At 36.3% G+C, this 26,702-nt stretch overlaps 1 long non-coding RNA gene across 1 annotated transcript in view; it reads right to left on the bottom strand.

Annotated features, from left to right (window-relative positions):
- Positions 1-10,939: 10,939 nt before the first annotated feature.
- The window catches only part of LOC136165528 (uncharacterized), a 274,130-nt gene continuing 258,367 nt past the window's right edge, over positions 10,940-26,702 (bottom strand). The window contains exon 5 of the long non-coding RNA XR_010662548.1: positions 10,940-12,217. This is a non-coding gene — a long non-coding RNA (uncharacterized lncRNA). The remainder of the gene's footprint in view (positions 12,218-26,702) is intronic.

The following is a 26,702-nucleotide window of genomic DNA, read 5'->3' as shown; positions in this document are numbered from 1 at the left end:
CTGGCAAAATACTCTTGGGAAGCCAAAGTCAAGAGCCAACATGGTAACAAGTGGCTAACTGATAGGAACTGATCTTATAACTCAAATCACTGTATTTAAGGCTCAAAACTGAAACAAGGCACAGACTCAGAAGCTGGTGGGTCTTTGTTGTTTAGCATATTGAAGGCGTATTTAGTGACTGTCAACAGTCTTCTTTAAAATGTAAATGTTAGCTAGGAAGTTAGACATAAACAAGGGGAGGCCTGGCTGAAAGGGATGCAAACTGATCTCTGACCTCCATCCCAGACACACCCATGAGAGCTCACAGATGCTACAAAATAACCACAGAGACTTTTCAACACATGGGCCCTGGGCACACAGTGGACAGAAAACCACCATAGGGACTTCTCCAAGTAACTTTAGGCAGTTAGGGGACCATTAAGGGCTCATGAATATTCTACATCTAATTATAAGATGGCATTAGGCGAAGACACATGGGAAGGCATAAACAACACAGCCTGCTGTTATATAACTTGAAACTGTCAATCGGCCTTGAATGTTTGACCATTTGCATTCCTCTCATTGATTGGTGGCGGGTACAAGCCCTACTCTGCACCAGGCATGTCCAAAAGGAGGAGACTGGACACATCAAAGAGGACCAAGAGGGATCCACAGGGAAGATGAGGAGGGCTCCTTTGGGAGTATCTTACTAATAAAAGGTCTGTCCGCTTGAGCTGAACTGAGCTGTAACTTGCCTGATGTTCTATACCTTTTGGTCCATTGCTCCAAATTTTTGCTGCAATGAGACAAGAACCAAGGAAGATAAATAAACTCATCTGACATAAATTTCATGTCTTCTTAGTCCTCTAGCTAACTCAGGATCATCTAGAAGAACATGGCACATGTATCAGGCATTTAAATATTTGTTAAAAAGTATTACTGGCTAATGTGACAATAACTATTTGGGTGTATCAGACAAGAGTACTAAGGAGTTTTTAAAAAATATCTAATTTCATCCTCACAACATCTTTTAACTGGAAAACTGAGGTTCAAAAAGGTCATGGAGCTTCCCTGGCTGCAGAGCGGTTAAGAATCCTCCTGCCAGCGCAGGGACTCAGGTCTGACCCCTGGTCCTGGAAGATCCCACATGCCCAGAGGGTAACTAAGCCCACGCGTCACAACCACTGAAGCCTGTGCTCCCTAGAGCCCGTGTGGCAGAACAAGACCCCATTCTCTGCAACTAGAGAAAGCACCTGTGCAGCAAGGAATACCCAACACAGTCAAAAACAAAAATAAATTAAGAAAAAAAAAGGGTATGCATCTGGGCTTGAGTTCTGGCTTGAGTGTTTTCTAACACTTACGTCACTTAAACTTACTGTATCTATAGGTAATACAGAGAACAAGGAAAAAAAGATACAGAGATAGTTCTCTGACTTAAGGGATGTCTAGAAAGAAAGAACAGAAAAACAGAGGGGGTAAAATCATCAAAGAAATAACAGAATTTTCAAAAGTTGAAGAAAATAAATTTCCAGATCAAAAGGGCACAGTGAGTAGTATCCAGTATGATGAATCAAGAAAACACATATCAAGGTACTCTAAAAACTTCAGAAAAATGACTTCCTGCAAAGGAACGTGAATTAAGACTGATATGCAATTTCTCATCAGTGACACTGATTATAAAGAAGGAAAATGAGTTTGAGCCTAGACCTAGCCAAACTATCATTCAAGTACAAGAGCAAAACACAGATTTTGTCCCATAAACAAGGGCTAAATCTACCTTCAAACAACAGTGGGAGCCAGGAGGACACAGGGTATTGACAACTACATACACACACACTCTTTGTGAATAAAATTAGGCCTTTATCACATAAAGCAAAGTAAGTTCTTAGGAAAACTGGCATGCTCACATGCCTCTTGACAGAGTTCAAAGGGGACAAAGCGATGGAAGAATGTACACTCCAATTAGCTTCTGGTTTTTCAGGACACTGTTTCCTAGACTCTCAGAAAGAGTCCTGGTTCAAGATATGAAACAGAGATTCACTGAAACTCAAGAGATTAAAGAAAGCTTAACACTATTTCTGGCCCATGATTATTGTTATTTTTAGAGATGTACACATCTAAAACCAGAGAGAAAGTAGTAAAAGGTCTTTTGACTCTCAATGAGATATGCTGGGTATTTTCCATATGTTAATATCCATTGTTCATAACTCCACAAGGTAGAACCATATTCCTATTTTACAGAAGGAAATGACACAAAAATTTAAAGACTTGACCAAGATCCCAGAGAATTTATACATTTGGACATTTATGCAAATTAACATTTATACATTTGAGTATTTCTTGAAAGTCTAATAGAACTTTTAGGAATATCAATATAATATGGTATTAATCATGCAAAAGGAATTTATAATCTCATAGGACGTACAAAAATACTTGACCAAGTGCTTGGTAACTATATATTCTGATACTTGTAGTGTGATGATTTTAACTTCAAGAAGAAAAGAATTAACACACTAGCTCTTAGAAAGGAGAACTGATTCTCTATCAGGCAACATTTTTTTAAGAAACCAAAACTGATAAACTGCTTCATTTGTGACTCCTTGAAATAGGTCTTTAATAATGGAAACCAGTCACCTTATACTGAATCTGGTAGTCATTTAATTCATTTGAAAAGATAACCAAAAAGTCAATCAAAACGCATTACATATTTTAGCCACTGTGATTATGCATACTATTCGTACATTATTCACTGTACAGAGCATCTGAGCACTGGAGTCCCAAGAAGCTGCCTCCTTCACGTTTTCAGGTGTAAGGTAAGGACGCCCAGTAATTCATCACTCTGAGACAATGAATGGAAAATGCTCTCTAAGTGCTGCTTGTGATCCTCCAACACACGCTTCATAACTCCTATTCTGTATTGCCACAAAACGACAAAATCTAGCAAAAATTGGAGCATAAAAGTTTACTACTTAATGAAGAAATGTTACCTCTCTTTTTCAAGTTCTTCTAAATAACCGGTATTTTCTCTGCTTCCATTTACAAACCCTCTTCATGGAAATGAACCCATAGGAACGGGACTGCACTCTCCTGAGCGACTAGATACAGATCCTTCTCGGCTTCCGTAAGAATGGAGGGACATTTTTGGACCGTAGTTTCACTCCAGGGAAATTACTGCTATCTAAGTTAAGTTCTAAATAAAATACAGACAAGTTTTTATAAAACAACTGCTTTAAGTGATCTAAAATATTGCTAATGTATTATATTATCTTTTAATAATGAAACCTTAGGTTCACATTTAGCCCTCAAATTTTAAACCATTTTATAATTGAAATACATTATATATATATCCCATAAAGTATGCAGGAGTACTAAATTATTGCAGTTATTGAGCAGCAGATCTATACAGGGACAGAAGAAATCCTTATCTCAAATGCTGATGACCAGAAAAATTCACTGACTACTGGTTCTAAAACAGAAACGTCCTGGAAAAAAAAAAAAAAAAACACCAGGTCAAAGCACTTATAAAAGGGTACATTTGTGGTGGTGACCATCTTGCAATATACACAAATATTGGGTCATTAAAAAATAAAAAGTGTTCCTTTTGGTTTAGAGGCCTGCAACTATAGATTTCTATCAGAGAAAGCCACAAATGTATATGAGTGAATGAACAATTATTTATGAACAGAATAGCTAAACTTTCCCTCCAAGATAGCTTGAGTCAGTCTGGTGGGGAAAAAGTATGTTAAAGAAAAATTAGACAGAATGTGCTTTCTTAGATTCCTACTAAGTAATAATATATTTGGGGATCCAAAAGTAATTTCTCTGCCCATCTTCAATTACAATTAAAACTTACTGATTTGACATTTGAATTTTTAAGTGATAAAACAAGAAAGACATTCTTTTAAAATTCTATTTAAAATGGCTTAAAATCAGTGTTGTGTGTATATAAGTGCAAAGATAAAGCACTTCTATTCTGAATGGAACAAAGAAGGGCACTGACTCCTTCAAATGAAGCAATGGGTCCAGTCTATAGCATAAAGCTTAATAAAGGCCTACTTAATGACTGGCAAAAGAGCAATGCGTTTTAGAAAGAGCTGAAAATTGTCAAGAAAGGTATCTAAAATAGTTTATTTAAAGGCAGTTAAATGTTATAACTGAAAAAATGACAAGCAAATAGACTTTTTACGTATTTGTACTTTAAAAATTACATCCTAATGCATGAGGCTAAGAAAATCCAACACCAACATTCTAATCAAGAGAAGCTGTATTTGGACACACACACCTAAAGCTGACAACTGGAGCTTAAAAAAATTACTTTAAAACACTTTTTAAAAATTTACCTTTAAGACGCTCTAATAAATCAATCTGTCCAGAAGAAGCCATAGCTTCATCTTCAATACTTCCTTGTAGTTGTTTAAGTACTTCCTGTAAAAAAGAACACAGTATCTCAATATGACGAAATTCTAAATGACTTTTTGAAGATATGATTCTAACTTTCTTGGCATTTAGGTCTGCTGGGGGAAAAAAGTTATTTCAGATCTATCTGAAAACATATAAAATGCAAAGTACTTTACATATATTACCTATTACTAATTATAAATAATAAATTACAGCCCAACAACAACAGTGATACTTTGTGGTGATGGTGATTACAAATAGTCTCCATACAGTATACACGGAATAGTTAAGATATTTGTAACTTCTGAAATAACATAACAAGGTGGATTACTCTCATTTTTCAGACAGACCAACTGAGACTCAAAAGATTTGCTGAAGACAGAAAAACTAAGCTTGTACCAACATGGCCATGAAAGACAGCAAATTAACACATTTAACACCCCAATAAATACCAAGCAGTTATATACTAAATTTATATACATTCTACTACATTGATTTATACTCAGCAGTTAAGTGACTGTATGCTGTCTCCTGACTTTTGGTCCATTGCTTCCTTTCCCATCTAAAGCCTTCTCTCAACAAATTTTTGTCAGAGGAGGTCAAAAACTTTCACTTTCTACTAGTTTTTCTGTATATTCCTTAACAATAATTTATACATATTTTTACATTTTACATATTCTGAGGCATCCCACTCTAGTTCACAGCAAAATCTTTGCTGGCCAAGTAGGATTCCAAATGCAAAACAATGTATTTGAACAGTTACAATCCTATAGCTATGGGCAGTGTTCCTCTATGTGAAAAAGGATCCATAAATAGATTGAAAAGAAAATCTGTCAAAAAGAGTAAATATAGTAAAGACTATGTCAGTGGTTTACCTTGATAGTGACATTAGAAGCATTAAGAAAAGAATTCCTATGTTAACAATAAGAAATAGCCTGTGACCTTAATGATCTGACCTTCAAATAAAGACCATGTTGGAAGTTAAAAGGCTTAGATAAGTAGATGTGGGAACGTGGAGGTGACTGTTATTTATAGTCAGAAATTGTGTCAGTGTATCACAACTGTGGGATAGGAAATAAATTTGCACAGGGATGTCTTTCTTGAATGAATGTAGATTACTATAAACATCAGGACACAATTCTCTTCCACAAAGTTTGAGAATTACCACTGAAAACTACCTGCAGTTTTCAGGATCCTGGGTCTCCTTCCATCCACTGCAGCTTGTAATTCAAAGATCTTTTAATCTTATCCTATTTCTTACAATTCGCAGGCTCACAATTCAACAGCTACCTTTCTCAAGGAACTATCAGTGGTATGCATTCTAGGCTTAATATCTCTTATTAGCCATCTCTTCTCTATTTTTATGTCATTATCCTGACTATTGACCCCACCAAAACTACTAAAATAATCTCCTAAATGGTCCTACCTTGCATAGAACTAACAGATTAATAAGACTTTTAAAGCACAGCTCTGATCAGGTCTTTCTTTATAGATGATCCTTCTCTACAGCCTATCATCAAGGTGTTAACAGTGAGTATTCTATAGAAGTTGGGATTACAAGCAATTTTTGGTTTTGGTTTCCTCATTTTAAAACAACAGATATTATCAAAACAAATACTGTTTTCAGAAAAAGTACAAGCATTTAAGAATTCAAAAGCAACAATTAAAAGAAATCCCTGTATATGTCATAGGACATATACTTAATTTTTGAAAATTATATGTCATAGTATATATGTCATAGGACATATACTTAATTTTTGAAAATTAATGGCACATTATTGGTTTTTAAAAAACATATTAAAAAGAAGGAAAAATTAAAATAACACCAACAACAGAAATGAAAAGGCGATGTACAACAATAAAGGATTAAATAAATTTATGGCATTAGCCGAACAACGGCATATTATACATCTGTGAAAATACTATAAAATACTTAATGACATGAAATGATAGCTATATTAAATTAAAAAGCATGCTGCAAAATATGATCCCATTGAATGCATGCTTGCATAAAATGCAGAGAGAAAAATATACACATTATCAAAGGTTACCAACATTAAAAAAATGTTTTTAAATGGGTGAGCTTGATCTCTTTCTGTCTGTATTTCCTAAATTTTAAAGAGAGTGAATATACATAACTTGTAAGTTTTAAGTTTCTGTGCATATGGCTAGAAGTCTATTGATAAAAGCAATAACCATAAAGTAAATAAAATTATGGAAATTTATAAAGTTTAGAAAATTAAAATTTCAAAGCATCTATCTTGGAAAAGCTACTTATTCCAATGTGTTCTCTTAAATTATTCTTGTAAATTCTGAGTTATGAATCTCAAAAATACGCAGTTAATTTATAGATCCAGTTACTTTGTCTCAAGATGACACCACCCAGCATGACTACATTACTATTTTCTTGTGAACAGTTTGTGTCTATTCCATAATAAAAATTAAGCTCATTTCTTTTCTGTTTTACTGAGACAGAACATACATGTGAAAAGCACGCCAATCTTAAATTTCTTATATAATCCAAGTATCCATGTAAGTGCCACCCAGGGAAGACACAAAACATTTCCAGTATCACAGAAGGTTCCCTTTTGCCCCTTATCAATCAGTATTCATTCTCCAGAAGTAATCAGTACTCTGATTTTTGTTATCAGTTAGTTGGCCTCCTTGTGAATTGCATATAAATGAAATTATACAGTATACAGCCTTTTGTGTCTCGTGGTTTTTGCTCATCAAAATCTCTATGACACTCATCCATGCTGTTGTATGTATCAGTTATTTAATACTGTGTAGTTGTCCACTGTATGAATAGATCTCCACTGATACATCCCTTATCCTTTTGATGGGCATTTGGGTTGTTGCCAGTTTGGAGGCTATTGTGAAGAATGCTACTATGTACGTTCTTGCACTTATCTCCAGGTGGACACACGTACTCACTTCTCTTGAATATATATCTGGAGGTTTAAACCCTGAGTCACAGTGATTAAAAGAAACTGCTGAGTGGTTTTTCAAAGTGTTTGTGCCATTTTATACTCCTACCAGCAAGGTTTAAGTTTGAGTCTTCTTAATTATAGGTTCCAATTCTCTGTTGAGATTTTCTGACTCTTTATCCACTTAATCCATCATTTTTATCAAAACATTTAAAATAATTATGTTAAAATCCTTGACTGTTACTTGCTTACAACATGTGGATCATCTTGGGATTTGCTTCTATTAACTATTTGTTCTGTTGGTTATCAGTCATTTTCCTATTTCTTTGTATTTCTTGTAACTTTTAACCGTATGCCAGTCATTATACATACAAGAGCAGGAAAGACTTGAGATTAGAGTTTCCCTTACAGAGTTTGCCCTTTCCACCACTGGGGTCTGATTTCCTTCAACCAATAACTGAAAATGGGTTGCAGATGCAGTTTAAGTGAAATTCATATGAGATTCCCTAATAGCTCAGTTGGTGAAGAATCTGCCTGCAATGTGGGAGACCTGGGTTCGATCCCTGGGTTGGGAAGATCCCCTGGAGAAGGGAAAGGTTACCCACTCCAGTATTCTGGCCTGGAGAATTCCATGGACTGGATAGTCCATGGGGTTGCAAAGGGTTGGACATGACTGAACGACTTTCGCTTTCACATCTGATTTGGTTTGCTGAGTTCTCTGAATTCTCTTACACTGAGGCTGAGACCTGCTTTAGCAGGACACTGCCTCTTAATGATCTGCTTCCTAGCCCTCCCGGGCATCTTCCCCCCAACAAGACTCAGCTAACACCCCATGCATTTGGAGAGAATGTGAGACACTAGTCATACACTTGGAGCCCTGCTAAATGTCAATGCTTTGCACATGTCCACGTCTTTGCCCAACGGTTTCCTTCCTCCAGTGGAGTCTCAATGCCTGTGCCAATGATTAATTATCGGTGTGTTACAGAATCAGTAAATACCCCTGGGGAAGAAAATTACTGGTGATCTCAGCTCATCTAGAAAGGACTCTTTCCTCTTAGGAATTTTAGTTAGTATAGTTCTTGATGATTTCACAGTTCTCCAATGTCCTTAAAAGAATGGTTTTTGTTTTTATCCAGTGTTTTCTAATTGCTGCGGTAGGACTGATCAATTGCTTGGGGTTGCATACTTAATACAGCCTAAAAAGAAGTCCTTAATTTCAAAGAGGTTTTTAAAAGATGCAGTACAACTACAAAGCAATTCCAAACAAACAAAATATTTCAAAAAATGTTTTGAGAAATGACAGTTTTTAAAATAAATATGTAATTTTAAAGGAGAGAATATTCTTTTGTATTTATAAATTCTGGAAGTTTGGTTTTAAAAAATTAATCATATAATCAAACTTTATTTTTAAAAAGTTAAGATTTTAGAAACATGAGAGAATTAATTATTACAGACAAATATACTGTGGTCATATAAGTGAATAGAAAATATGAATGAGTAACTGTGTCATTTCAAGGGAGTTTTCAACTTGATCCACTTCTGTTTTCCTCACTATGTCACAGTTACTGATATTTTTTATTACTAGATAAAAGTATACTTGGTAATTAAATCTTCAAAATAAATTATGAACTGTGCCAATTTGAATTTTTACTTCTCATTTTTTTCTTACACTCTGAAAATACAAGATACTCTCCATATACATGGTTTTATAGTTAAAACAATTTATAAATACTTCATTTTGCTAAAATACAAGAGATATAAATGGTTGGTTAATATTTTACCTAGATATATTTTTCTACACCATGCCATCTTTCAATTTAAATGCTTCATACTTCACCATATTTTGGAGAAGAAAATGGCAACCAATGCAGTCCTCCTGCCTGAAGAATTCCATGGACAGAGGAGCGGGACAGGTGCAGTCCATGGAGTCACAGAGAGTCGGATACGACCGTGCAACTAACTTAATTTTTCACCATATTTATCATGCTGCGATGCTCAGCATTTTAAAGTAAATCACATTGACTTCCTGCCCTGGAGTAAGAAGTATACTATATAATTTCCCTTAAGTTTAGCTATAATTGCTGCATTCTTATTCTAAATCCCACAAAATCTGCAGTTTATTTTAATCACAGAAGCATCAAGTATATCCATAAATGTAGAGAATAATGTAATGAACTCCTATGTATCCTCATGTTAGTTCAAACATTATCAACTCATGGGCTTCTTTCATCTATGCTTATAACCACTTCGTCCATTCCCCCTCAACCCAAATTTATTTGAAAAACAAATCTCAGTCATCATACTGTTTCTTCTCTAAAAAAATTCTACATGTATATTTAAAAAGGGATTCTTCCTAAACACAACCACAATGCCATCATTAGAACTACAAAATAAACATTTTCTTAATATTCTCAAATACAGTCAATGCTCACATTTCCTTAACTGCTGTACACATATTTCCCTGACTGTCACACACACACAGAATATTTTTATACTATCAATGACATGTAATCAATAACAAAGCAGTATTCTCTTTTGCCACTAGATGGCACTACTGTATAAATTTCAGAAATCCTGAAATAATGTAGTTGAAAGAGACACACCTTGCCATCCACAGGGTGGACACATTACACAGGAACGATCAGCAAACATAATACAAGATCATATGATGTATTACAAAGTCTAAAAAGTTATTTTTTTGAAAAATAACCATTGTTTCGGATTAACTTTAATCCAATGTTCCAATTAACTTTAATCCAATGATTAACTTTAATTCCAATGTTTCCAAGTGTCTTCATTCACACATCAGTATTTTAAGACAAAATAAACAGAGCATGGTTTCCTGTTAGTACTATAAAGCTGCTGCTGCTTCTTTTTTTTCAAAAAGCTTCTTGAAAGGAGATACATAAATAACTTCAGTATAAGGGCATAACTGCTATGATACCATACACTAAATCCTGAGGAAATATGTGGATGGCTTTGCAAGGATGTCTGTAAAAACACTCACTGAGCAGTAATCAATTCATGGTTGAATTCAGACATATCTTAAATACTAATATTCATGATGTATATTCATGACCTCATTCCTAAGAGGCCAACCTGGTATTCCATTGCAGAAATTTAAGGATCTGCCTTATAGTGTTACTCTGAGAGACATTCCACATTTCAGCATTTCCATCCATGGAGATAGATCTAAAGGTATGTTAAAATGTTTCACCAAAATGAAGTTTCAATTTGCTCAAGTAGTTTATAAAAATAAAAAACTTGAAAAAGGGACTCAGAATTCTGCACAAGAGACATTCAGATAGGTATGCTAGGAAGAATTCTCTACAAAATATACTTCTGAAGCAGATAAACCATTAGTCTTGCTGGGGAATTTAAATTTTGTATCTTTAAACTTTTAAAACCACGTGTCATGAACAATAATTTTAGATACATTATGCTGATCAGTGTTAAAATATCAAGCTACGCTTTTTTAACCTAGTAGGTAATTGATTCACAGCTGTTTTCATGGTTTGCAGTGAGAAAAAAAAAATGCTTCTTTATAGTCTATAGAAAAAAATATTTCTTTATGAAGGATCTGAGATCAGTATCTTGGAGATCTGTCACTGCTACTGCCACAGAAATAGGCAACACAGTAGAAAAGATTTATGCATAGAAGAGAAAGAGAGAGAGAAAAAGAAAGAAAGGTTCAAATGAGTAAAAGGCTAAACTGCTTTGATAGTGAATAAAAAGGCAAAAGAGGAGCAGCTCAATAGTTCAGTAATACACAGAAGCTTGAAGAATAAGAGAGACCTCAAAATGCATGGAAAAAGAAATAGAAGAGAATAATAAATGAATAAGGAATAAGAGTAGTAAGCAGACAGGAAGAAGAGGGTCAGAAACCCAGATGGTAAAATGGCCAAGGCGCAGAAAAAACACGTAGCAAGAAGGATTTTTTTAAAAGAGAAGGAGGTAACAGTTTTGTTGATGACCTCCAGTTCTATTAAATTCAGTGAGAGGAAAATCTGCCTAACTGGAAATTAAAACAGTTAAAGTTTTGACTGCAATTATTTTGAAATAAGAACATATTTTCCCAGTGAACACTGAATATTTTATAACTTTTCATGGAGGTTATCACAGCTTTGCAATGCTATACAGCAAACCAATTTCAGGGCTTGAGTGTCGTGGACATCTTCTGTTAGTGCAATGACTACTTTTTCAAATAAAGCAATTTAATTCCAGAAGGGCACCCGACAGTCTGTAGCTCAGCTTATGGCAAAACCAGAAATAGAATCAGGTACTAATCTTCACTTCGGGACTCTTCTCATTAGGTCACCCCAAATTTCTTGACGATCTATCACTGCAGCACTTAAGTGATGACAAGATCTGAGGGGGTTGGGGATGATGACTATGCTTTGTTTTAATCCTTAAGATAAATTTGGCAGCTGTGAGGCTAGTTTCTGTGAATTACATAGAATGCTCAGCCTCACTATAGTGATGGTAAAGTTGGTCTCTCATTTTTAAGCTTAAAAATAACTAAGGACTAACTACTTAGTCACTGTGGTTTTATAATCATTTTCTTTATATGATTTGCTGGATGAATTAAAAACATCTGGACTGAAAATATCAATGTTAACTTTTGCGAGAAAGAGTTTACAGATTACTGCTTAACTTAAAAAATACACTTCTAAGTAAGTGAAGTGTCTAACCCAAAGTTTACAGGAAGAAACATGGAATAAAAATGGATAAACTACAATTTAAAGTCACAGTCTTGATACCTTCATATTAGATGCCTCAGTTTCCAGTTTTGTAAGATGATTGAAATTATCTTCTAGCTCTTGTCAAAGATTTGAGTTCTCCATCTTCAGGGCCTCAACTTGCTTTAACAACTGATCATAGGAAGCTGCAGCCATCCTTGGCTACCCCTGGACCTGTAAGGTTAAAAAGGATTTTGAAATTCACTACTGAAAAAATAGAGTGGCTGCTTGTTACAAAGAAAGGGATAAAGAAATAAAACCTCAGAGACATTTAACAAGAACTGTGTTAATGTAGCAGTTTCAGTACCAAAACAACACTGTGTGAGTGGCAGGGCCTTTCTGAGAAGCCGAAATACCGGGGTTTAATGAAAGACAAATAAGAGTTAACATAGAAGAGAACGTCAGTAGTGTTTGAAAAACACCTGCCTTTTCACAGGTGGGTAAGATTTCTATCAGGTTAGAATTTTTTTGAGGTTTCAGAGATATTTTAAATGGTCTTACAGACAAGATTTGGGAAATGCAGTTATTGATAAGAAATATATTTATATTGGTCATATTAATTTATTTCTGGATTTTGCCCAACAGTCACATAATTTTATAGCCCAAATGGATTAATGAGATTAGGTATTGCAGTCTACCACTTTTCATTTGATAAAAGGCTAGTCTTAAACATTATCCATGGGGAAATATGAAGTTCCAAAAAGGCCTCATTAAAAAGGCGGTCATTAAACAAAACAGACACAAGGGAGAGGATTGGCTTGAGACTTCAACTCTTTTGGAAAGAAAGATGATAAAAACTGCTAATATAAATTATATTACATTTATCCAAAAGGATGAATACAATAGGCCATGTTATGGCATACGTATCACAGGACCCACTGTGCTCACATTGAGGCTGAAAGACACTTGAAGAAAACAGATGATTTTAGGAGTAGAGACTGTCAAAGAGAAGCGAAGCACAGCCTTGCTATTAATTACATTACCATGAAAGAAAAGGGGAGAAAAGAAAGATACAGATGATAGTCAGGTAATAAGAGGTCCTTGGCCTGAAGAATTAGAGAATGTTAGAAATTATGTTCAGACTACCGAAGTTCCAAAGACCCAGATCCTCTTTGTAGTTTAATTTCTATGGAATAAAATTCTACCTATCTCTTAAGAGTTAAAAAGTATAACAGAGTCTGTACTCAAGCAATACTTAATAGATCTGGACATAAAAAAAATGTTTCTGCAGTAAAAATCCACTATACGAAATAAGGCAGACAAATTACAACACTGGCTAGTCATGACAATATTGTAGTTCAGCAACTGGAAGGGATACCCTAACAAGGGAAATCAAGTGACACAGGTCTCCGTCTGTTCTCCAACAGCTAGGGACAATAAATCTGGAAGGAAACAAGAGTCCTGGGTGGTGGGGATCACCCTCAAAAACCTTCATGACTGAAAAGAGTGAGCGCTAGACTAGTATTTGGGGATCCGGGTCTCAGTTTCAGTCTTGGTCGTGCCTTCACCTTTGCCCCTGAATTTTAACTCATTTCACCATTCGTAAAATGGACATTTACTACCTTTTCTAATATAATTTGCAGGGATATTGTTAGAATTGAGAAACAAAAGGATGGTCTAAAAATAAAAGTCCTGTGTAAGTTATATCATGAAAATACACTTACTATGTAACTTCCTTAGTAAGACCTAAAGTTAATCTACTGTTAAAAGCCTTAGTCCTCTGACCAATCGACAAGAGGTGAAGAAGTAATTCACTCTTTTGAAAAAGGACTGAGAAGGTACATGAGAAACAAAGGAGAAATTCATAGGTGGGATCACTTATCTGTTTTGTGTGCATGCATGCTCAGTTGGGTTTGACTCTTTGCAACTCCATGGACTGCAGCCGATCAGGCTCCTCTGTCCATGGGATGATCCAGGCAAAAATACTGGTGTGGGTTGTCATTTCCTCCTCCAGGGCATCTTCCTGACCCAGGGATTGAACCCCAGTCTCCTGTGTTGGCAAGCGGTTTCTCTACTACTGAGCCACCTGGGAAGCCCTATCTATTTTATACCATACCACTAAGAAGCAGCTCTACCTACAAAGAGGCAGTACATTAAAAATCATGTGACAAAGGTGGGAATCTGACAGCATTTAGTAACGTAAGACCTAAAATTCCTCACTCCAAATAAAATCCTAACAGGCAATTTTCCACTAAAATAGTATAAATAAGAGAAAAAGTAATAATACAGGGAAAGAGAAAATTACTGGAATTATGTTTAGACACAGAGGCTATAACCACATACAATCACAAAAAGAGCCAGATGGACAAAATGAGCAAGAGACTACTAAAAGTGCTTTTTACTGGAACAAAAAAGAATTCAACCCTTTAGGTGGACAATTAAAACATACCATTATTTTTTTTCTCTCTCCCTCCAGAATCAAAACATTTAAGTCATTTCTGCTTTAGAAAACAGGATGTTCTCATATAATTTCATGAGAAAAATAAGATGTTTCGAGGTAATACTTTGCCTTATGTCCTTTTAATATGTTGCTGCCATACCTAAGTCAAAATTGCTTAATGCAAAATTTAAAAAATCATAAATTTGTTTTAGAAAGCCTTTTAAACAATCACAAGAATTTCATACCAAATATATCATAAATGCAACTCACCCAGCATCATTTAAAAAAAAAAAAAAACCTCAAAATTTATCTGATGAAATGGGAAAAATCTCTGAATTTTTAAAACATGCTTCTCAGTAAGCAAAAGGGTTAGCTGCTCAGTCCTGTCCAACTCTTTGAGCGCCATGGATTGGAGCACGCCAGGCTCCTCTGTCGACGGAATTCTCTAGGCAAGCATACTGGAGAAGGGAGTCAATCTCTTTTTCAACGGATGTTCCTGATCCAGGGACAGAACTCAGGTCTCCAGCATTGGATTCTTTCTGAGTCACCAGGGAGACAGGGTGTGCACTAAAAGGATTCTCACCCCTTAAGAGCAGGGTAGGGGAGAAGAGAGTTTTATAAAAGGACTGTTACCTAGACTTTTATCCAAATGGTCACTAGAAACAAATCTACAAGGACCCTAAGACATTAACGCAAGGAGGCAGAAAACTTTAGGTAGGTAAGGGATACACAATTAGAATTAAATCTGAAAGATTCTTTATTATAAATTAAGAAGTTTGGGATTTTAAAAAAATTAGTTAAACTGCTTTTATTCTTTTGGTTTAATGAATTTTAAAAAAGATGTATTTGTCAGTACTATCAGATGGTAATGAAAAAAAAAAAAGAAAATATCAATACAAAAAGAAACCAAAAGAATCATAGAAGACTACTTTGCTCAAGTCTATGAAAGCAAACTTGAAAACCAAATGAAATAGATAATTTACTAGAAAGTGTACTTTTGATACAAACTATTTTGATAAAAACTAACCGCAAGAGATGGAAAATCTAAAATTTACAACAAAAGTCACTGTTGTAAAACTGATATCACCCAACACATTAATAGAGCTACATAGAAGAAAAATATTATCATGCCGAAGGTGATGAAAAGACGCCTTAAAAACTCAATGCCCATTCTTATTGAAAATACTGGATATAAAAGCACACTTTTTAAACACAATATATTTCAGACCCACAATAAGCCAGCACCACCCGATGAGGAAATACTAGATATACTATATTACTAGAGTCAGGGAAAGCCCCATTTTTACCACTGTTACTCATTTTTATCAGTCAACACAGAGAATGAAATTAGAAAGGAATACTACTGGTAGGGGTACAATTAAATAACTAGAATATCCAAAAGAACCAACTAAATATTACTACAACAAGATAATCTAGTAGTTTAGTCAAGTGCAAAACATAAAGAAATCTTTCCTTTCTATGTACAAAGAGAAACCAGATAAACGATAAAATGAAAGAAAAGATCTTATCTATAATTTTAAAAAAAACAGGCATAAACTGAATAAAGAGTTCAAAACATGTATGAGAAAAACTATGGAACACTTCTGAGAGACACAAAGGTAGATTTCAACAAATGGATAGACATATCTTGCTTCTGTACTAAAGATTCAGTAGCATAATGATGTCCTTTCTCCCTGAGTTAATTTTACATGGTCCCCAAATAAATACTATATAAAATTTTTTTTTATTTTGTTTTCTACAGCTAGACAACTGGAAAGAAAAAACAAGCAAAAAAAAGGGAAAATATGAAGGGAAGAGCAAGAGTATTCCTATGACATATTAAATAATTGCTGCAAAGCCATTATAAGTAAAAGAGTACGAAGTCAAATGTACTGTATCAGTAAGCTAATTTCTTAGCTCTTATCATTATACTATGGATATATAAGATGTTAACATTAGGAGAAACTAACTGAAGGGTACATAGGAACTCTCTTATTTTTCTCTTTTATAAGTACAAAGTCATTTAAAAATAAAAAGACTTTAAAAAGCTAGGATACTGGCAGATCAACCAAGGGAACACATTTTTTTAAATTCCAGAAGTATATGAAAAGTTAGTCATAGTAAAGGTAGCATCTCAAAGACATGTAAGAAGATGAACTTGAAATAAGCGGCAAGCATATGACCCAGCAATCCCACTTCTGGGCATACACACCGAGGAAACCAGATCTGAAAGAGACACGTGCACCCCAATGTTCATCGCAGCACTGTTTATAATAGCCAGGACATGGAAGCAACCTAGATGCCCATCAGCAGACGAACGGATAAGGAAGCTGTGGTCCATATACACCATGGAATATTACTCAGCCATTAAAAAAATTCATTTGAATCAGTTCTAATGAGATGGATGAAATTGGAGCCCATTATACAGAATGAAGTAAGACAGAGAGATAAAGAACATTACAGCATACTAACACATATATATGGAATTTAGAAAGATGGTAATGATAACCCTATACGCAAAACAGAAAAAGAGACACAGATGTACAGAACAGACTTTTGGACTCTGTGGGAGAAGGCGAGGGTGGGATGTTTCGAGAGAACAGCATCGACACATGTATATTATCTATGGTGAAAGAGATCACCAGCCCAGGTTGCATGCATGAGACAAGTGCTCGGGGCTGGTGCACTGGGAAGACCCAGAGGGATCGGGTGGAGAGGGAGGTGGGAGGGGGGATCGAGATGGGGAACACATGTGTATCCATGGCTGATTCATGTCAATGTATGACAAAACCCACTACAATACTGTAAAGTAATTAGCCTCCAACTAATAAAAATAAATGAAAAATAAATAAATAAATAAGTGGCAAGGGCAGCAGGGCAGCCATGAGGAAGCATAAGACGGCACCTATCTCTCAAACTGCACATTAGGGTAAGTTATAGAAGAAACAGGGGTTCAAGTGCTAACAACATCACATGGCATTTAAATTACAGAAGAGAGTTGTGTTTGTAATTAAAAATACTTAAATGGAACATACCCTCTTCCAAGGAGGCTATTATAGAGCAACGAACATTTTAATTTCAACTTATTTGTGAAAGGGTAAGGCACATGGAAGGCTTGTTGGACCTCTGAAATGATTATGTCTATTACTACAATAGGGTTAATAAATCAAGTTCTTAGGTTATATCAAACAAATGGGACAGGTTTTTACTGGGAAAAAAGCATAACTACTTTTAATTAAACAGGATACATCCATGAAGTGGAATATTACACTGGCATTAAAAATGAGGTTGATGTACAAACAAACAAAAAGAAGAGAGAAAACAAGAGAGTATAGATCACTACGTCTCATACTGTTCATCCTGTTTTAGTAAAAAATAAAAGGGTTGTAAAAAGATAAAAATGTCATTGAGAAAAAGTACACTGACTGCCTCTGGAAAGGTCTCAGCTCTGCTGAGAAGATGCCTTCCTTTTCATTGTGTACGTTTTTGTAAAGTTTGAAGATCAGAGCAAAAGGTTAGTTTCTTTAAAAGATTGAATATTAGAGACAGACAAGATCCCAAATATATAAAGTGAACACAGTTTAAAGGTGGGGGGAATTGACTCAAGAAAGAAATAGATAATCTTAATAGTTCTACAACTACTGAAAGCTAGAGGAGTTTAAATGTTTCCCCTTTCCTCTGTCCAACACACACAAAAATACCAGATTCAAATGGCTTTATAAACACCTTCTACCAAACATTTGAGAAATGCATCATTCCAACCTTAACAAAATTAAATTATGTCATAGAAGATAATTAGATACAATTGTATTATGTAATTCATGTGGCATTAAGTGAAAATGCAGAATTATCAAATTATTAATACACAAATATTTATAACTAGATAACATATACTATAAATATTTTGTTAAATTATATAAATTATGATAGTTGTATAATTTATATAATCTAATAATTATATAAATTTATTAAATTACAGTGATCATAATAATTATGAATTAAAGTTAAATACATACTGTATTTGTAATATGATACTATCTAGCCAACTAGCCTTGTCTTTTTTTAAATGAACTATGTATGTGCACAGAGAAGACTGAAAGATCACTAAAATGTCAAGGGTCTTCCCTGGGTGTAGAAATGATAAAAATCGTGATTTTTCTAAATTTTATAACACTTCTACCAACTAACACACATTATTTCTGTATTTTTTCCTCCAAAAGTTAAGTACCTCTAGTTTGGACACAATTTGAAATCATCACATTTGAAGGAGAAGAAAAGTAAGGGAGCCAAAGGCAGATTCAGGTACATATATAAATTGTGGGGGAGCCTTTCTTAATACAAATTAATTCAAAATTGCTAGTGCTACTGCAAAAGGGCACAGGAACTCCAATTAAAGATTACTATTCACATACATAGAAAACTGAGGCTCAGAGAAATTTCAAGGTTAATTCAGGTCCACCCACAGTGAAGTGGCAAGCCAGTGTTGGTCAAATCCTCATGAGCAGATCATGCTAGACCACCTACCTAGATATATGTACAGTAGGTGCTCTGTATCCTTGGGTTCTCCATTCAACCACTGTGGATTCAACCAGCCACGGGTCAAAAATATACAGAAAAGATCTGGGGAAAGTTCCAAAAGACAAAACTTGCATTTGCCAAGCAGCCTGGCAACTACTTACATAGCACTTACAAGGTTATTATAACAAACCTAGAGACGACTTAAAGTATAATGGGAGGGATATATGTAGACTATATGTAAATACTATACTGTTTTATATTAATAAAAGGGACTTGAGCATCTCTGGGTTTTGATATCCTCCAAGGTCTCAGAACCAACCACTCACAGTTACTAAACGATGACTGTGTTATCTCCCAGAGCAGCTTGTTTCTCCTTCAGAGTCTCATGATTCCTAAAAAGTTACGTGTTCAGTTTGCATTCCCACCAACAGTGTAAGAGGGTTCCCTTTCCTCCACACTCTCTCCAGCACTTATTGCCTGCAGACTCGTGGATAGCACCCATTCTGACTAGCGTGACATGGTACCTCATTGTGGTTTTGATTTGCATTTCTCTGATAATGAGTGATGTTGAGCATCTTTTCATGTGTCTGTTAGCCATCTGTATGTCTTCTTTGGAGAAATGTCTGTTTAGTTCTTTGGCCCATTTATTGATTGGGTCTTTTATTGTTCTGGAACTGAGCTGCAGGAGTTGCTTGTATGTTTTTGAGATTAATTCTTTGTGAGTTGCTTTGTTTGCTATTATTTTCTCTCATTCTGAAGGCTGTCTTTTCACTGTTGTTGGGAATGCAAGCTAGTACAGCCACCGTGGAGAACAGTGTGGAGATTCCTTAAAAAACTGGAAATAGAACTGCCATACGACCGAGCAATCCCACTGCTAGGCATACACACCAAGGAAACCAGAATTGAAGGAGACATATGTACTCCAATGTTCATCGCAGCACTGTTTACAATAGCCAGGACATGGAAGCAACCTAGATGTCCATCGGCAGATGAACGGATAAGAAAGCTGTGGTACACATATACAGTGGAATGTTACTCAGCGATTAAAAAGAATGCATTTGAATCAGTTCTAATGAGGTGGATGAAACTGGAGCCTATTTATACAGAGTGAAGATAGAAAAACACCAATACAGTGTACTAACGCATATACATGGAATTTAGAAAGACGGTAACGATGACCCTATCTATATGCGAGACAGCCAAAGAGACACATGTGTGAAGAACAGACTTTTGGACTCTGGGGGAGAAGGCGAGGGTGGGATGATTTGAGAGAATAGCATTGAAACATGTATATTATCATATGTGAAACAGATCACCCGGACAGGCTTGATGCATGAGGCACGGTGCTCAGGGCTGGTGCACTGGGATGACCCAGAGGGATGGGATGGGGAGGGATGTGGGAGGGGGGTTCAGGATGGGGGACACATGTACACCCATGACTGATTCATGTCAATGTGCTGCAAAACACACTACAACACTGTAAAGTAATTAGCTTCCAATTGAAATAATTAATTACCAAAAGAAGTTACGTGTTCAGTTATTATCATCCTAGCACCTAGCGCTGCTCAATAAGCATTTATTGAGTGAATCCATTTCTTAAATAATCAGAATAAGTGAAAACAAAAAATCTCAAACAGCTTAGACAGTATCAATAAATTCTCTTGACCCACAACTTTTTATCAATGAGTAACCACAGCTTTCTCTGGAAGATATCTAGAACAAAATCTCTTTAAATGCAAGAGGCATTTCCACATTTTTATGTTCAGTTAGTTAAATAACTAAAACTAAAGATAAACAGTTTCGGGTTGTCTTATGGAGTATGGCTAATCTATCAGGCGTCACTATCAAGGTAATCCTTGAAGGTAGGCATATAAGTAAAGGTAAAAGAAATTTAAAAACTGGAATGACTCAAAAATTAACTCTGTCAGAGTTAATTCTACTTCACTGCTCTTATATGATATTAAAGACGTTAAACATGTATGCCCTGGTGTTACGGTAGTGAATACGCTATATTACATGGTAAGAAGGACTTGGCAGATGTAACTAAAGTTATTAATTAGCAGACTTTAAAAAAAAGGAGACAAGATTCACTGTCACTCGTTTGGCACTTTCTCTGCATGCCATATGGTAGCCTGCAACCCTAAAGAAGGAACACACTCTAAAGAATGAGCTTACATGGGGAAGATGAGCCCCAGAGCACTGTGACCCTTGCCCTAAAGCTCAGAACAATGGCAAAGTTTGTTTTGGCTCTGTTTGGCTGACATTTATCCAATGCTGGCATTGAAAATATCTGCTTTAGTTAAGACCAGTATGGATGCAATAAAGAACCATGTAGTGACATGAGAAAAAAGATCTTCATAACCCACATAATCACGATGGTGTGATCACTCACCTAGAGCCAGACATCCTGGAGTCCGAAGTCAAATGGGCCTGAGGAAGTCTCACTATGAACAAAGCTAGTGGAGGTGATGGAATTCCAGTTGAGCTGTTCCAAATCCTAAGAGATGATGCTTGCTGTCAAAGTGCAGCACTCAGTATGCCAGCAAATTTGGAAAACTCAGCAGTGGCCACAGGACTGGAAAAGGTCAGTTTTCATTCCAACCCCAAAGAAAGGCAATGCCAAAGAATGCTCAAACGACCACACAATTGCACTCATCTCACACGCTAGTAAAGTAATGCTCAAAATTCTCCAAGCCAGGCTTCAGCAATACGTGAACCGTGAACTTCCAGATGTTCAAGCTGGTTTTAGAAAAGGCAGAGGAACCAGAGATCAAATTGCCAACATCTGCTGGATCACCGAAAAAGCAAGAGAGTCCCAGAAAAACATCTATTTCTGCTTTGTTGACTTGCCAAAGCCTCTGACTGTGTGGATCACAACAAACAGGAAAATTCTGAAAGAGACGGGAATACCAGACCACCTGACCTGCCTGTTGAGAAACCTGTATGCAGGTCAGGAAGCAACAGTTAGAACTGGACATGGAAAAAACCAAAAAACAACAAACAAACAAAAAATGAACTGGACATGGAACAACAGACTGGTTCCAAATAGGAAAAGGAGTATGTCAAAGCTGTACATTGTCACCCTGCTTATTTAACTTATGTGCAGAGTACATCATGAGAAATGCTGGGCTGGAGGAAGCACAAGCTGGAATCAAGACTGCCGGGAGAAATATCAATAACCTCAGATATGCAGATGATACCACCCTTATGACAGAAAGTGAAGAAGAACTAAAGAGTCTCTTGATGAAATTGAAATAGAGGAGAGTGAAAAAGCTGGCTTAAAGCTCAACATTCAGAAAACGAAGATCATGGCATCCGGTCCCATCACATCATGACAAACAGATGAGGAAACAGTGGCTGACTTTATTTTTCTGGGCTCCAAAGTCACTGCAGATGGTGATGGCAGCCATGAAATTGAAAGACGCTCACTCCTTGGGAGGAAAGTTATGACCAACCTATACAGCATATTAAAAAGCAGAGACATTACTTTGTCAACAAAGGTCCGTCTAGTCAAGGCTATGGTTTTTCCAGTGGTCATGTACGGATGTGAGAGTTGGACTATAAAGCAAGCTGGGCACCGAAGAATTGATGCTTTTGAACTGTGGTACTGGAGGAGACTCGAGAGTCCCTTGGACTGCAAGGAGATCCAACCAGTCCATCCTAAAGGAGATCAGTCCTGGGTGTTCATTGGAAGGACTGATGCTGAAGCTGAAACTCCAATACTTTGGCCACCTGATGTGAAGAGCTGACTCATTTGAAAAGACCCTGATGTTGGGAAAGACTGAGGGCAGGAGGAGAAGGGGACGATGGAGGATGAGATGGTTGGATGGCATCACCAACTCGATGGACATGGGTTTGGATGGACTCTGGGATTTGGGGATGGACAGGAAGGCCTGGTGTGCTGCAGTTCATGGGGTCGCACAGAGTCAGACACGACCGAGTGACTGAACTGAGCTGAACTGAGAGACATGAGAAAGTTACCTTGTAACTTGTAAGGAATAACTCTTACAACCACAGTCAAACTCCTATGATTCAAGTAGGCCAATTCCAGAGCACTATGGTCCTGGACATTTTGACATGGACTTTCCTTGAGAATGGAGGTCACTTCCGTCTTGTTTTTATGTGGCTTTTGGATTAAAATCTTTGCTTGCTCAGCAATACACATCAGTGCCTAGTACTGTGCTGGTTGTATAGTACACTCTCAATAAAGGAGGGGGAGGGTGGCCCTGAGTGGGCCCAATGTAATCACATGAACCCGTAAATGCGGGGCTTCCCTGGTGGCTCAGTAGTAAAGAACTCGCCTGCCAATGTAGGAGATGCAGGTTTGATCCCTGTGTGGGGAAGATGCCCTGGAGAAGGAAATGGCAAGCCACTTCAGTAGCCTTGCCTGGGAAATCCCACAGACAGAGGAGCCTGATGGGCTACAGTCTATGGGGTTGCAAAGTCAAACACAACTTATCGACTAAACAACAATTCTCAGGCTTCGAAATTAAATTAGAATACATTTCAAATCCCTTACCTCTGCTTACAAGACTGTATAACCTACCTCCTGCTTCCATTCCCACCCTCTTCCCCCACCTCCCCCGTTCTTTCCTCTCTCTAATGCCTTTGCACTGTCTGTCTTTCAGTTCGAGAACTCTGCTCCCAAATCTTCAAATGACTGCTCCACTGTTATCGTTCAGCTTTGGCATAAATGTCACATCTTCAAAGAGATCTTCCATCGCCATCAAATCAACACTGGTACTCTCCTTAAACCTTCTATCATATACACTGTTTTCTCCTCAAAACATTTAACATCTAAAAGGCTCTAGGCATCTATCTGTTTATTTAATTTTGTCTCCCTCATTATCATTCCCAAACTAGAACATAAATTTCATGAGGATAGGGACCTGGATTCTCATGCACTGCTGTTGCCTTCACACCTACAACAGTGTTTGGGGCACAGCAGACATCCAATAACACTGCTGAATGTATGAATGTAGATGATACAAAGAGGAGTAAGATATCAACTTACAAATGTGCACAAGAAAAGTTTTAATACGAGGTAACATCTGTACCAAAGGATGAGAGATTTGATAATTTCTGGCTAGGCAATCAAGAATGAGTTCAGAGAGAAAGTAGCAAGAGAAGTAGCCTTTAAAGATATTTAGGAATTTTACGGCAGTTTTACATTTTGTCTGGTAGGATAAAAACTTTAGACATCTTCTTATAGGCAATGAAAAATACGGACATTTCAAATAAGGAAGGATACATGATTATGGCAAGATTTACAAAAGTTAATAGAACCAGTTGATATTTCTTACTTTAGAGAAGAAATAACCAAGCATTATATGCATATACTACTAATTTATAGTTAAAACTAATGACCAAAGACTTTTTCAACTGAAAAACATAACAACAGGAAAAAAACACACAAAATTTTACACTCTATAATAAACTTAATTGTTTTAATTAGTCTTATTTTGACAATTTTGACAGCATACTTACTAATTTATGTTTTTAATAAGACAAAGAACTAAAAAATCACCTCTGACAATCATTTTACCAAATTAACAAATATTCAAACATCTCCTCGTTAGTAAAGGAAATGTTTTTTCTAAATTCTTAATGTGCTCTAATCTGATAAAATTCCACTTTCTGGTCATCCAATGTTTTAAGCTATCTTTCGTCTGGGGGAAAAAAAAATCAAATTCTGATTAATTTTTTTTTAATAAATGCTTAAAGCAGAATTTTATGTCTCCCCATGTGTCTTTTTAAAATCATGTCTTGTTGTCTTGTTTAATGTTTTCAGCTTTGATCTTTACTAAAAACCTAAAACAGCTATAACACTGCTCCCAAAGGTACAATTTACAATACAAACTTAGAAACCCTCCTCCATAAAGATGAGATGTCAACACTAAAGAGTTCAGGGACTTAAATTACCAAAACAGCACCAAATGTTTATGGTATCACTGTGAATTCAAGAAAAAGGAGCACACAGAATGAGTTTTTAAAAAATAGCCTTTTTTCCAAAACACAATTAAAACTACCATCACCTTAACATTTAAAATACTTAGATCACTTGGCCAATCATTTTATCAGTTTATAGCACACAAAAGAGCCCTGGAAATACATTTGATTTGATAAGAAAAAGTCCAATTTTTAAGTTGACATTAAAGACAAAATCTACTGTATATGCAAGAATAAATTTATGGCGTAACAATGATGTTTATTTATTAGAACCTCAAACCAAATACTTGGGTCAAGACTTTTATTCTTACACGGTATCCTCAAGTTCTTACCTTGGATGAGAAAACAATGACCTTTTCAATACCCGATATACTGAAGATAGCATTGCCTAATTCTATACTACCATTTCCTGCTTTTTTTAATGTCGTCCCTCCCTCCTGCTTTATGCTGAATTTTAGCATGTAAGGCAATGTATAGCCTATAAAATTATTTCATTTCTGAGTATCTGAAGATAAATGTTTTCTATTACAGGGTAAACAATCCAAATTTATTCTTAAGTAAAATGACAAAACCAAATCTACCTGGCATTACTGGATTGTGTCAATCAAATCAGAAACCTCTGGGTCACTTGCACTACTCAGAGTAGATCTAATACACAGATTCATTTTAGGGGTTGAGAGAATGAATCACAGTAAGAGTTCAACACGAACACTTAACACTATAAAAGTGAAAGAGAGAAAGGAAAATCAAGGCAAACTAACAAATTTAATTCCTTCTTTCAATATAGATAAATATTTTTAAAACTGAAACTTATATTTACTTCATAAATCTTTAAAAAAACTTTCTTTGCCAAGTCCCGTAAGATCGGTAGAATTGTAGTGCTTCTACACTGCTTCTCTTCTATTAAAATAGAAAAAGCAGCACTGCTTCTATCAAAGATCAATACCCTAACGTGGGCATGGAGTCCAACTACTCCTGTCTTTGCAAGAAAACCACTGACTAACCTCTCTCTCTCCCGTATAGTCAGTTTCTCCTCTTCTACTGAACCACTATCATGAACAAATGTGCTCTATTATTACACATCTTAAGAAATTCCTCAGGACTTCCCGATAGCTCAGATGGTAAAGAATCTGACTGCAATGCAGGAGACCTGGGTTCGATCTCTGGGCCAGGAAATTCCTCTCCTGACCTCAGCTCCCCTTCACCTCCCCCGCCCCACCAATTAGATATGACCATTTCTTTGTTCTACTCACAGCAAAACTTCTTCATCTAGTGGCCTTCATTTCCTATCTCTATTTTCTCACCTTTAATTTACTCTTTAACCCACCCTAATCCTAAACAATCTCCTGAAACTCAATTGTCAAGGTCACTAATGACTACCCAGCGGCCTAATTCCATTGCCTCATCTTAGTACAGTAACCTCTTCAGGAACATTAGACCAAGCAGACCACTCTCTTCTACTTGAAGTAGATGTCTTCTCTTGTCCTCTACTTGTTCTTCTGGCTTTCCTCCTCCCTCTGATTTCCTCTATTGGTTTGTTTTGTCTCTTCAGGCATCTTCTAAAACATGAGGGCCTGAGGACTTGTACCAGGACTGCTTTCTCTCCTGTTTTCTCACCTACTCCCAAGGCTTTAGCGTCAATAACCTCAGACATGCAGATGACACCACCCTTATGGCAGAAAGTGAGGAAGAACTAAAGAGCCTCTTGATGAAAGTGAAAAAGTTGGCTTAAAGCTCAACATTCAGAAAACTAAGATCATGGCATCTGGTCCCATCACTTCATGGCAAATAGATGGTGGAGCAGTGGAAACA

Source organism: Muntiacus reevesi, chromosome 3, assembly GCF_963930625.1.
Source record: "Muntiacus reevesi chromosome 3, mMunRee1.1, whole genome shotgun sequence".
Taxonomy (NCBI): Eukaryota; Metazoa; Chordata; class Mammalia; order Artiodactyla; family Cervidae; genus Muntiacus; species Muntiacus reevesi.
The sequence above is the reverse complement of the archived record's forward strand: the minus strand, read 5'-3'. Positions and strand labels throughout refer to the sequence as shown.